Source organism: Pristiophorus japonicus, chromosome 24, assembly GCF_044704955.1.
Source record: "Pristiophorus japonicus isolate sPriJap1 chromosome 24, sPriJap1.hap1, whole genome shotgun sequence".
Lineage (NCBI taxonomy): Eukaryota > Metazoa > Chordata > Chondrichthyes > Pristiophoridae > Pristiophorus > Pristiophorus japonicus.
The window spans coordinates 31,107,640-31,121,795 of NC_092000.1; the positions used below are offsets into that span (position 1 = coordinate 31,107,640).

The 14,156-nt window shown below is 48.0% G+C and overlaps 1 long non-coding RNA gene across 1 annotated transcript in view; it reads right to left on the reverse strand.

Annotated features, from left to right (window-relative positions):
* LOC139237840 (uncharacterized) overlaps positions 1–14,156 on the reverse strand; it is a 123,005-nt gene that overhangs the window by 8,131 nt on the left and 100,718 nt on the right. The window contains exon 2 of the long non-coding RNA XR_011588531.1: positions 6,378–6,418. This is a non-coding gene — a long non-coding RNA (uncharacterized lncRNA). The remainder of the gene's footprint in view (positions 1–6,377; positions 6,419–14,156) is intronic.

Sequence of the window (14,156 nt, forward strand, 5' to 3'; positions counted from 1 at the left end):
ACCCCACAGGCCTTCGCAGACCGACTGTGGCCTGTGTACCAGACGGCCTGTGGTGGAGACCTCAAGCGGGATCACCGAACCCGGGACGAGAGAGCCCACTGGCTCCGTAGCCTGGTGGCAAACAGTTCACCACGAATCAAAGCAAAGGCTGAGGCCTGGTTTGACCCAAGAGATCCCCATGCCACCGAGGAGGGAGTGGTCAGGCAACTGACCGGAGCTTACCGGAACGGCAGGGAGAATGAAGAGCACCCACCTAAGGGAAAGGTTCACAAAATCAGACCTAGTCAGGATAAGAGGGAATGGCACCAGGAGGGGGACAACCCCTCCGATACGAAGGGTACCTGCTTCGGGTGCGGGAAGAGTGGCAACTGGAGAAAGGATTGTAGGAATCCATGGAAAAGTAGTGCAGGGAAGAATTCTCCAGCCCCTGCCCAAAAGACCGAGACCGAGAAACCAGTCTCTCCCCACATGTTTGACACATTCATTACTGCGCTCCGAACGATGCTAGATGGCCCTAGGAGGGTAGCCGCAGCGACCGGTACCAAAATCCCATCTGCCCCATCCCATCCAAAACAATGACTAGGACAGGCACAGCCTGTTCACCTGTGTTCCCTCGAGTATGATGCGTGGGGGAGACCGACCGTTCAGATGGAAGTGGAAAAGGTGAAGGGGACTTATCTGCTGGATACCAGTGCATCAAGCACCCTCGTCTATGCAGCTAACCCCACCTCTGTCTAGTGGAGTCCCCTACAGCTTAATGGGGTTTACAGGTGCCGAGCAGGCTGGCTCATTCTCCGTTCCATTCTCTATTCGTTTGGGAACACTCCACACCAAGTGGACTTGTGTCCTGATGAAGTGGGAACAGGAAGGAAGGGGGATCCTGGGGGCTGACTTCATTCTAGGCCACGGGATCCTAGTGGATTTAAGAAACCACTGACTTTGCGGGGCAAGTATGTACGGGAGAGGAGAGTGAGATGGTGGTTATCTGAGAGAAACGGGGAAAATGGACGGTGTGCACCATGAAGCCAAAGGAGGGTTTCGACCTTGATTCACTGGTCAGTAACACTCCAATGGAGTACCAAGAGTATGTGAGGGCAAACCTTGCAGCCTTTGCCACTCACAAACACGACAGTGGAAGGATAAACGGGGTCGAGGTTAGCGTATATGGGGACGCCATAACCCGACCGCAGAAACAGTATAACTTCCCCAGGGAGGCGGAGGCAGACATGGAAACAGCCTTGGGTTCTTTGGTTAAACAGGGGGTATTGAGACTAATAGCGACCCATGTGAACTCTCCATTGTGGCAGGTTAAGAAAATGGACAACTCTTGGAGAGCCATGGTGGACTATCGCATACTCAACCGTAACATCCCCGCCTGTGCACCCACGGTTGCTGCCGTCGTCGACCTCATTGGAAGTATCCCACCCTTCGCGGCCACCTTCATGGTGCTGGATATTTCCAATGGGTTTTGGTCCATCCCTTTACAAAGAGAAGATCAGTACAAGTTTGCTTTTACCTTTAAGGGACAGCAATACACTTGGAACTGTCTCCCTCAGGGCTTCCACAACAGCCCTAGTATTTTCCACCAGTGTATGGCCAACTGTTTAAAGAGTTTCAGCAGACCCCAGCAGTTGGTACAGTATGTGGACGACCTGCTCCTATTCACCGATGAGGGGGAGGAGCATGGCCCACTGCTGGCTGAACTGCTGGAGCTACTGAAGGAAGGGGGTTTTAAAGTGAATCCCAAGAAGGCACAGATCTGCCAGAAGGAAGTAAAATTCCTGGGATTGACTGTGCACGCTGGGGAAAAAGCCATTGACAAAGCTAGAAGGGAAGCAGTGCAGAAGTTACCAGCCCTCAACACAGTAACCGGAGTAAGATCTTTTCTCGGGCTAACCGGGTACTGCAGAGATTTCATTGAGGATTATGCAGCCACAGCAGCCCCTCTGCTCCGACTCCTACACAAGGGAGTGGAGTGGGATTGGGATGAAATTTGCGAGGTAGCATTTATCCAACTCAAGAAAGACCTGCAGACCGCACCAGCTCTAGGGGCTATTGATGGGAGAAAAGAGTTCTTCCTGGAGGTAGCAGCCAGCGGGGACAGTCTGAGTGCAGTACTGCTCCAGGAGCGGCATGGCTGGCTGAAACCAGTGGTCTACTCCTCCAGGATACTCACGGACGTGGTGAAGGGATACTCCAACTGTGAGCGGCACTCCTCCTAGCCACTCACTGGGCTGTGAAAAGATCATTGATCTTCAGGGGGGGGTCCCCTATCACAGTCCTTACCCACCACATGCCCATCCAAATGCTCTTGGACGGGAGAATCAAGGACGGAACAGTGAGCAGTGCCTGCATTGCGCGCTGGACCCTACTCCTCTCCCAGATGGACCTAAGGGTAAAGGATCTCTGCGAGCTGAGGCTTGCAGCCAAAATGATCTATCCAGGGACAGCCCACAGGTGCTCTATCGAAGGGGTATGGGAAATTAGCATAGGCTTTCGGGCTGGGTTACACCCCACAGGCCGAGAAATCTACATAGACGGTTCAAGCACAGTATCTGCGGGCAAACGACTCACAGGCTGCGGAGTGTATGACCCAGAGGCAGGCATTGCCCTGGCGATTAAACTCCCCAGTACTATGAGTGCCCAGCACGCTGAACTGTCGGTGGTGGTGTACGTGGTCACACATCCCGAAGAATTCGCTACCCCGTAATCGATTTGCTCGGACAGTATTTCACATGCAATTTGTGCACGGAATACCTGGTTATCTGGTCCCATCGCGGATACACATCTGCAGACGGGAGACACCTGGCAATTAAGTGTTTACTGGAAAAGATCATGGCAGCCGTGGGGGAGGAAGGGAAGGTGTATATACACAAAGTGAACCCTGTAGCAAGGGAAACCAGCAGGCTGACATGTTGGCCAAACAAGATGCTCGCACGGGAAAGCTCTGGGATCTGTACAATCCAGGCCCCATTGCAGCGGTTAGGGGCGGGATTGGGATGGCAGGGAGGGCAGGGGTAGCATTGCCCCTGGACCTGAAGACAGTTCAGATCCAAGACCCCGTCCTCAAAACTGTCCTGAACACGCTAGCTAAAGGGGAAAAGGTGGACTGCCCGTACGGCACCGCAGCGATTGCCATTAAAGAAGGCATGCTGTTCAGGGAGGAGCAATGGGTAGTACCGCAACAACACCAGAGAAAATCCCTCCAGCTGTCCCACGAGGGTCCAGGAGCGAGACACCCCGAACCTGAAACTACTTGGGAACGGGTGGAACAGGCAGGGTGGTGGCCGGGACTCAGGGAAGATGTCCGTGAGTTCTGCGCCAGCTGTCTGGTGTGCGCTGCCAACAACCCTGACTCCCAGAAAAGGAAGGTGTCTATGGGACATATCAGGAGGGTAGAGGGACCCTGGCAGTCAATCCAGGTCAATTACATTGGGCCCCTACCCATTGCCCAGGGAGGCTACAAGTACTGCCTAGTGTTGGTGGATGTGTTCACCAAATGGGTGGAAGCCTTCCAATGCCGAACAGCTACTGCATTGGGAACTGCCAGGATCCTGGTCAGGGAAATGTTCTCCCGATGGGGACTACCACAGTACATGGGGTCCGACCAAGGGAGTCACTTCACCGGGCAGGTGATGCAGAAGACCCTTAAGGTGCTCGGCATCGAGGAGAAATGGCATGTCGCCCACAACCCGCAGTCATCCGGGCCTGTGGAGCATTTAAACCGCACTATCAAAGAAAGCTTACATAAGGAGACGGGGGACTCACCCAAGAGGTGGGTAGAGGTCTTGTCACTGGTCCTCATGGGGATCCGAGCCAGCCAGTCAAAGAGTACGAGCTCATGACCGGCAGAGCCATGCGAACCCCCATCCATGTATTAGCCCCGATGCTCATGGAAGGGCAACTCAGGGAAGCAAGCCAGGACAGCCTTTGTCAGGAATCTGTTTGAACACCTTAACCAGATTCACTGGCAGGCTGCTAACAACATGGGAAAACAGCATCGGAGCAACTGACTGCTACTAGAACCCCGCAAACACCATGAGTGGGAGGTAGGGGACCAGGTTATGGAACGGAACTATGCTAGAGTAGGGGCTTTTGAGGCACTGTACATGGGGCTGTACCACATTGTCAACAAGGCAAGCCCCATGGTCTATGCCATAAAGATGCCCCGCCATAACAAGTGGTTCCACATAATGCAGTGCAAACTGTCTAACCCGGAATAGCAGCTTAGCGTAAGGGACAGCCAGGAACAGTGAACCGTTCTGAGGGCAGGGATCCTCAGCCAGCAGCCTCCAACGAGGCAGACCCACAGACTGTACCTAAAGGGGCAGTGGACTGTGTTACTGGAGGAGCTATCCCCCCAATCATTTGGGACTCAGACGCACCCCCAGTAGTCAGAGCCTTGAGGAGGACTCTCCACACGCCACGACCTAAGACACGGTGGTCACCAGCGCCCCAATTTAAGTGGTTCAGCCCCGGGAGGGGGATCAGCTGCAAAGGGGTACCTAAGATCAGGGACCAGCCTGCGAGCGGGGACCCCCAGCCGGTAGCCTTGGGCAACAAGGGACCCCCGGAGAAGATAGTGGTGGACCAGCCACCAACTGAGAATCCCCAGCTTGCAGCCCTTGGCTATACAGAACCCTCAGATAACGAAATGAACCAGACAGATCCCTTAGGTAACGAAATGAACCTTGCCGCCACCCCTAAAATGGCAGTGTGCTGTAGCACCGGAGGGGCCGTTCCCCCAATAATGTGGGACTCAGACCCACCTCTGGTCAGGACACTCCAGGTCCTGCGGTACAGGCCGACTTACTGCCGGCCACGTTGGCCCAAAAAGAAAAGAGTTAACCTGGCCACCCGGAGACGGGTGGCAGATGTATATAAATAGGACGACATGAGTTTAAGTATGTTTAATAAGAATCTAGCGTCGAGTAGGGTTAAAAGTGTAATGATTTCAGGTCACCACGGCCTCATGAAGAATGGTTTCGGGTCACCACGACCTTAAAGAAACCACGCGTAATGAAGTAGTGAAACGAATACGAAATAGGTTAAGAATGGTTTAAATGAATATGAAATGAAAGAGTTTCAGCCGGCAGCCGGTGTCCGACTAGTGACTTGTACCTGGTAGTATTTGGGGGAAGGTGTGTAAGAGCCCATTCGGGTATGAGAAGAATCCACTTGTGCGGCTATTAGAAGAGGCACAGACCGGGTAGCATCCGACAATATTAAGAATCCAGCTGTATAGCTATTAAAGGAAGCACCGGTAGTATTTCTGGAGAAAGGAAAAGACCCCACCTTTTAGTCAGTAAAAGAGGCACTACAAGAATGATAAGAAAATGACTAAGAGACAAAAGTTAAAAAAAACAGACATCAGTTCCGAGACAGGAACTGGAAAAGACAGCCAATTGGTTAAAGACTTTATTATGCTTCCGAAAAGAAATGAGCTCAAATTGGAACTCGATACCTTTTGTCAAGCCGGAGAGCTTTTCTCAGGGCTGGGCTATCTGTTTTATGTGTCCCTACAGGAAGGAGAACGACATGGAAAGGGTTCTGTTGCTGCTCGCCCTGATAGTAAGGACGAGCATTGGTGACTGAGGAGATGTGGGAGAATCCCTCATCTATGGGTGCTCGGGAGAGAGAGAGCACCGATCGTAACTGCAGGGGATGGCACAATGGGTGTGGAAGAGCTCGCCGTTTATGCCCACGAGGGGAGGTGCCCAGGGTGGCTGGGGTCTAATTCCACCCGCTACTCCAGCCAGGAAGGGTTTACCTATGGGGAGGCTTCCGTTCCATGTCCCAGGATACGGGTCATTGCTGCGTGGGTCAGCATTACAGAGGGAAAATGTGTCTGTTTGACTTATAAAGGACAGATTCCCCTGGGTAGATGGTGGTGGCTCAGGAAGCTGAGCAAGGACGCGGGGGACCAGGAATCTGACTGGAAGCGACTCGGTAATGATATGTACCGTACCATCAGAGGGACATGGGGAGGAGTGAAGATGTATTGGAACAAGTGGTGAGAGTCTGAACAGGGAATTTACGTCTGCATGTCGGGGTCAGAGAAGATCTGCCCCGCAGGCATATCAATCGCCTTCGCCAGGCAATGGCAAGATGACGGGGAAGGGATGGGGTGGGATTCCAGCCTACACGGGTATGCGGTCCCACACTCCCCACTCCAAATTAATGCCACCGAACTTATAGCATGCATTAAGAAACCCCTGCCCACGACCCTGCCAATGCGAACAATAATAAAGAGGTGTCCTAACACCACCAATGGACCAGGGAACGGATTAATGTCAGTACCGACCAAAAAGTTTTATACCAGGGAGTACACTATGCAGTAACTTCAGTTATTTTAAACCTTACCGAGGTGCACTTACCTGACTGGTGCCTGGAGGAAACAGAGCTGCTATACCAGGCCCTACATAGAGAAATGTTCAAGAAATTTTACGAGTTAGACTTTGGGAACGTAGAGAAAGTAGATTTATACACCCGACACGCTATGGACGCCATGGGTATGGGGAGACCTAGAAGGGGAACCTTGAACAACATTTTTACTGCATAATACAGGCTCTTCTGTGATAAATAGCCTGGACGATATAGAACTGCAAATTCAAATAAATGGTCTAAAGAACCAACTGAGAAAGATCCTAAAAGAGGAAAACACAGTAGTGGGCTCAGAGCTACACGAGGACCAGGCTATGACGGTCCATTTAAAAGAGACCATTGCTGAGCTGGCAAAACATGCACAAACAGTGAATGCACTCATACGGGAGGATAGGAATGCTTCAGACCAAGCTGCATAGAACGTGGTGTGTGTGCTGTATGGGGCATGGTTGTTGGGCGAGGGCCGCAACAACCTGGAGGATTTAAAACAAGGTTTAGTCCCCTCCTGGATCAGCAACAAGCACCTCGCAGCCCTCCACCTGTATAGTAATTCACGAAGCCCGTGTCAGCTCCGCCTAGCTTCTGAAGCCTACCCTGTCCCAGTGGATTGCGGGCGTTCTAATCACATCATCATGGGGATAGTACTAAGGATGCCGGTCATGGGTGGGACAGCCCAACCCGCACCGGTATACAGGGTGGAGAACATTGGAGTCATTCAAGGAGGTGCACACGTTCGTTTCACAGCGGTCCCACCGTATGTCATAAAGTGGGAGCACGCTATGATGGGTACTGACCTCTCCGGGTGCCGGCGCCGGGGTGCACACATAATACTGTGTCCCCAGCACTTGAATGCCTATTCTAAACCACAGTGCGAGTTTAAAGCTGCACACAGCCTATCAACTGTACCATGGAGGTAATGGCACAAAACCATGTTCCTCCACAGGTAGCATACATAGGGGGTGGGACATCTGTGTCACCACCAGTGCGCCCCAATACCAGCATGGACAACACTTTTGGTGTCCGCTCAGTGACAGCAGTTTTTGCTTTAAACCCGAGGCAGAAGTTCAAGTGGCCCAAGAATAGATTGTCCCCATTTCCAAACCCTCCACTGTTCTTGTATTGGGCTTGTATTCACTGGAGTTCAGAAGAATGAGAGGGGACCTCATGGAAACGTTTAAAATTCTGACGGGTTTAGACAGGTTAGATGCAGGAAGAATGTTCCCAATGTTGGGGAAGTCCAGAACCAGGGGTCACAGTCTGAGGATAAGGGATAAGCCATTTAGGACCGAGATGAGGAGAAACTTCTTCAGCCAGAGAGTGATGAACCTGTGGAATTCTCTACCACAGAAAGTAGTTGAGGCCAATTCACTAAATATATTCAGAAGGGAGTTAGATGAAGTCCTTACTACTCGGGGGATCAAGGGTTATGGTGAGAAAGCAAAAAGGGGGTACTGAAGTTTCATGTTCAGCCATGAACTCATTGAATGGCGGTGCAGGCTAGAAGGGCTGAATGGCCTGCTCTTGCACCTATTTTCTATGTTTCTATGTTCACCTCACTGTGAGTGAAAACATCACAAACCTGGAAGATTATGTTGTACATTTCGGCTATGAAATTCCCCCTCTACCCGAACATCTTACCGCTCTACTAGAAGCTGTAGTAATCTCACAAAAGCATTTCGATACTCTAGAACAGAAAATAATTGAGATCGGGAGAAAAATTCTAGAGATCACAATTCCGCCTTGGTGGGACATTTTCAGAAATATAGGAGTTCATGCCGGGATCAGAATAGCTTCCCACATTTTGGTTGTCTGTCAACTCGTGATTATTCTTCACTTATGGTTTCTCACTTGCCAAGTGAAATGCAGAGCCGTTAAGTCAGGCACCAAACGCTCCCTGGCCGAACTTGGGAATCACACAGGGAGGGGTAACACACCTGCTGTAAAAACGCAGAGGTCGAGTGTTGTAAGAACTTTACTTAAAAATGTGTTTGACTATATACATTTATTTTCGGGAAAACTGGAGTAAAGGAGGGGCGTTGGACCCCCTCTATACTGTAACATCATTGGAATGACTGTATATGTAAACAGCATTACATTTCAAAGGGGGTATGTACGTTTAATTTTTAGCTAGGTAAATACAGGGGAAGGTTGGCTCTCGGATTCAGGAATTTTGCTCACCTAGCATGACACTCTAGCATGTAGAGTATCACAGGATGGATTGTAAGATTGCAAAATTCGTGGGAAACCCCCCCATTGCCACCCCCCGCCCCCCATCCCACGTGTTTGGACTCATTGGAAAGGAAATTCGATTTGGAACTATCAGCCAGAAAGTTTGGGATCCTAAAATGCACATGGAAGAAACTACGAGTTTGAACCAAATTTGGGATTTTACAAGACATATTGGGTCTGTGTGAAAAGGGCTGCAAAACTAAAGGAGAACTAGCCTCCAAAAAAGCCAGTCTTTGGGTATTGAAACCGTCTGGGGCATTGAAGCTAAACAAATTGTCTGGGGAATTGTGTAAACTTGAAAACCCTTCTCCCCGAGAGACATTAACATAGCAATAATCAACCCAGAGATAGCTAGCCATTGCTCCAAGCAGGAAACCCATCCAGCGCAGACATAATGTTAATGGCCCATCCAGCCCGCATGGAAAACCCAGGCCTAGGTAGACATTACAAATAACAAAACTAATTTTCCCGATCAAGAAATAAATTTGAAAGATCGACACATCCAAGAGAGGTTACCATTACGAGCCCGCCAAAATATGTCAAAGAAATATCAAGCCCGCCAAAATTAAGACAAAGAATCGGGGCTGATTTGGTGCGCAGATTAGAACGACACTCTAATGGGGGGGGAATTTCCCACAAATTTTGCAATCTTACACAAGGTACCACATAAAAGGTTACTGCACAGTGTAAAAGTTCACGGGGTGGGAGGTAATATATTAGCATGGATAGAGGATTGGCTAACTAAAAGAAAACAGAGAGTTGGGATAAATGGTTCATTATTGGGTTGGCAATCAGTAACTAGTGGGGTGCCTCAGGGATCAGTGCTGGGACCCCAACTATTTACAATCTATATCAACCCCTTGAATGAAGGGACCGAGTGTAACGTAGCCAAGTTTGCTGCCGATACAAAAATGGGAGAAAAAGCAATGTGTGAGGAGGACACAAAAAACATGCAAAAGGACATAGACTGGCTAAGTGGGTGGGCAAAAATTTGGCAGTTGGAGTATAATGTTGTAAAGTGTGAGGTTATGCACTTTGGCAGAAAAAAATCGAAGAACAAGTTATTATTTAAATGGAGAAAGATTGCAAAGTGCTGCAGTACAGCGGGACCTGGGGGTACTTGTGCATGAAACACAAAAGGTTTGTATGTAGGTACAGCAAGTAATCAGGAGGGCCAATAGCGTACAGTTTTGGTTTCAGTATTTAAGAAAGGATATACTTCCTTTGAGGCAGTTCAGAGAAGGTAGATTCTGGAGATGAGGGGGTTGACTTTTGAGAAAAGGTTGAGTATATTTATAAAGGCCCTCTACTCCTTAAAATTCAGAAAAATGAGAGGTGATCTTATCAAAACGTATAAGATTATGAGGGGGCTTAACAAGGTGGATGCAGAGAGGATGCTTCCACTCAGAGGGGAAACTAATCTTAGAATAAGGGGCCGCCCATTTAAAACTGAGATGAAGAGGAATTTCATCTCTGAGGGTTGTAAATCTGTGGAATTCACCGCCTCAGAGAGCTGTGGAAGCTGGGTCATTGAATAAATTTAAGACAGAGATAGACAGTTTCTTAACCGATAAGGGAATAAGGGGTTATGGGGAGCGGGCAGGGAATTGGACCTGAGTCCATGATCATATCAGCCATGATCGTATTAAATGGCGGAGCAGATTCGAGGGGCCGTATGGCCTACTCCTGCTCCTATTTCTTGTGTTCTTATGTTGCTACATTAAAATGCCACAGACATGCTGAAATTCCTTCTGATTTCCCACTTAATATTGCACCCTCTGCTGCAATACGCCACTGAGTTATTATCAGGGTCATTGTCTCAGGCTGACCCAAATGTTCACAACCTCAGCATTCTGTTGGGCCCAGAGTTGAGCTTCCAACCCCATATCCTTTGCATCATGAAGACTGCCTACTTCCACTTCTGTAACATCACCCACCACCTGCTGCTGAAACCCTCATCCATGCCTCTGCCCCTCCAGACTCAGCTGTTCTGATGCTCGGCCTCCAATGTTGCACACTCCGTAACCTTCAGCTCTGCACATATCGTGTCCCACATCCCAAGTCGCACTTACTTATCACCCCTGTCCTTGCTGAACTATATTGGCTCCAGGTCCCCCAATGCCTCCAATTTAAAATTCTCATTTTCATATTTAAATCCATTCAAGTCTGAGCCTTCCTCTATCTTTACATCCTACTTAAGCCCTAAATCCTGTGCATTCACCTTGCCTTCCCTACAATTGTGTTGTGTTCAGAACTCTCAAACGAATGCACATTCTTACCTCCTGTAAGAGGCAATGTCAAAGTCAACAGCAAGCAAAAATAATGATGGTGATAAAGAAAAAAAGACTTATATTTATAAAGTGCCTTTCATGACCACCGGACATCTCAAAGCTCTTTACAGCCAATGAAGTACTTTTTGAGTGTAGTCACTGTTGTAATGTGGGAAAAGCGGCAGCCAATTTGCGCACAGCAAGCTCCCGCAAACAGCAATAAGATAATGATTAGAGAAACTGTTTTAGTGATGTTGCTCGAGGGATAAATATTGGCCAGGACAAGGGGATAACTCCCCTGCTCTTCTTAAAAATAGTGCCGTGGTGGGATCTTTTACCTGAGAGAGCAGACGGGGCCTCGGTTTAACGTCTCATCTGAAAGACAGCACCTCCGACAGGGAAGTGCTCTTTCAGCACTGCACTGGAGTGTCAGCCTAGATTTATGTGCTCAAGTCCCTGGAGTGGGACTTGCACCCACAACCTTCTGACTCAGAGATGAGAATGCTACCCACTGTGCCACAGCTGATGGGACCATTTACAATATCATTACACTCCAATCTAGCACCAGAACAGCCTCTTAGCTGCCATTTGTGTACAAACTATTCTAACCTGTGCCACAGTGTTTTTCTGGGTAGAGACCTAAAGCTTTTCTTCCATTTCAGTTCAACAGATGTTTAGTGAAATGAAAGTGTCCGTGGCTAATTTCAAGATGGAACATTCCCAGATAAAGAGTATCAGTAAGTGTTAAATACCAATCAGTATCTCCAAATCAAAGGGGTCTCTAGTTTTTCCCACACGGTCTGCTCATTCCTCAAGGATTGATCTCCAGTACATTTGATGCTGGTGTGTTTTGAATGGTTCACATTATGAACCAATCAAGTATAAGTGGATTTGATTGGTTCACATTTCCCAGGGACCAATTATAAAAGCACTACAGATTATTATGCTGTGAACACATTGGAGGAATTCCCAGAGAATAAAATTAAATAGATAATAAATGAACTGTACAATTAAAATCAATAGAATTTTACAGCACAGGACTCCATTCAGCCCACTATGTGCGCTGGCTCTTTTACCTGCCCATCTCCATACTCTTCTAAATTTTCTTTTTGAAATATCTAATCAAGTCCCTTTTAAAAGCTGGATTCTTATCTGGATTCAGCTTCCACCACTATTTCTGGTCAGGCATTCCATGTCTTCAAAACCGTTTGCATAAAACAGTTCTTAACCTCTCCCTTCATTATGTCAGTGATCATTTTCAATTCAGGCTCACTAATTACCAAGTATCAATGGAAATAGTTTTGCCTGTTTTCTCCTATGAAAATATGTCATAATTCAAAAGTAAAATTGATCTTGCTCTACAAGCAATGTCACACAATCTAAAGTGTTGTTCCTCTTTCAGTTACAGAAATGTCTGAGGAGACAAGAAGCTCACTCGCTGAACTTAAGACTGAAATTTCACAGCTGAAGGAGAGTAAGTTTAATAACCATCAGAGAGACCTTTGATCTCCAATTATTCATACTGGAAACTATTTGAATGGTGACACTGAAACCAGGTGGATTGATACTACTGCACAGCTACTTATCACCGGCTATGCTTACTAAATACATTTGTATCTGGTGTGATACAACAAACAATTCTGAACAGCAATAAAGAGATGTGGATTCTAATCTCTAAAACACCAGACATTTACAGTTTTACACATCGGTACAGTTGCTGTACTTTTTGTTTAGAAGGTACTGGAGAGGCTGACACTGGTGCAGGGATGATTATACATTCAGTATGTGTCAGTATGATTATACATTCTGGTATTGTAGTGCTGCTGCTACACATTTCAACACACAGGGTTTGGCTGACAGAGGGCACAGACAGGGCCTAGCTATGTAGCGGGCCCTAGGGACTACACTACCTTGTCCCGACTTGTTCCTGCGACACTTGTGGCTCATCCGACTGTGGGCCTTTACATTGTTCAGATGGAAGGATCAGTTGCACTCCCTATCGGATAAGATATAAGTAGCAGTGTTTTCAATGAACTGAAGGTTGTGCAGGTTGCGAGGCCGGCCAGGAAAGCATTGGGATAATGGTTGGTGAAGGTGACAAAGTCATGGATGAGGGGATCAGTAGCAGGTGGGCTGAGGTGGGGATGGAGGTGGTAATGTTGAATTAGGCGGTCTTTGTGATGGAGAGGATATGGGGTCGCAGACTCAACTCAGGGTCGGATTGGACGTTGAGGGTGCGCACACTTCAGTTGAGCCTGAGACAATGGCTGGGAGGGAGATAGAGTCGGTGGTGAGGAAGCGGAGTTTGTAATGGGGACCAAAGACATGCATATAATCTTCAGTGTTTTGTTGTAGTAAGTTAACAATCATCCAAAACTGGATGTCAGACAAGCAATCCGACAACACAGAGGCAGTGGAGGGGTCAAGAGAAGTGAGGGATAGAGAGATAGAGCTAATATCAATTGGTTGCAAATACATACCAGTATCTGCTGAAACACACCCAGTTCATGCCTCTCAACAGCTTTTGACTATATAATGGGAGCGAAGGCCTAGCCTTGTAAACATGTCCCACCGAGTTGCTAGTCTGCAGCCGGTCCCTCTTGGGTGCAGCTCCTAGAGGTCACCGACCACGAGCACCTCAGGAACCATTGACTTTGCTTTGTTGCACAAACTTGGCTTGCATTCACTTGAGTATACTAGATTGGGAGGTGATCTGATCAAAGTGTTTATGATGTTAAAAGGATTTGATAGGGTAGATGCAGAGAAACTAGTTACGCTGGTGGGTGAATCCAGAACAAAGGGGGAAAAATCTTAAAAATACAGATAGGCCACTGAAAAGCAATATCAGGAAATTTTTTACACAATGATTATTGGAAATCTGGAACTCTATCCCCCAAAAGGCTGTGGGAACTATGAAAATTGGAGCTTTCAAGACTCAGATCAATATATTTTTGTTAAGTCTGTGTACTAAGGGATATGGTGCAAAGGCGAGTAAATGGAGTTGAGGTACAGAAAAGCTATGATCTCATTGAGGGACTGAATGGCTTACTCCTGTTCCCAATGTTCCTTTGGGTGACAGCAGCGTTATACCTCGCATGCTGCGGCCACTGAGGGAGCATCTCGTCGGAGCACTATTGTAGGTAAAAGATCGATTAGGACAGGCACTGGGGACTGACACCATGGGTGACTTTAATATGCATATAGATTGGGCTAACAAAACTGGAAGCAATACGGTGGAGGAGGATTTCCTGGAGTGCATAAGGGATGGTTTTC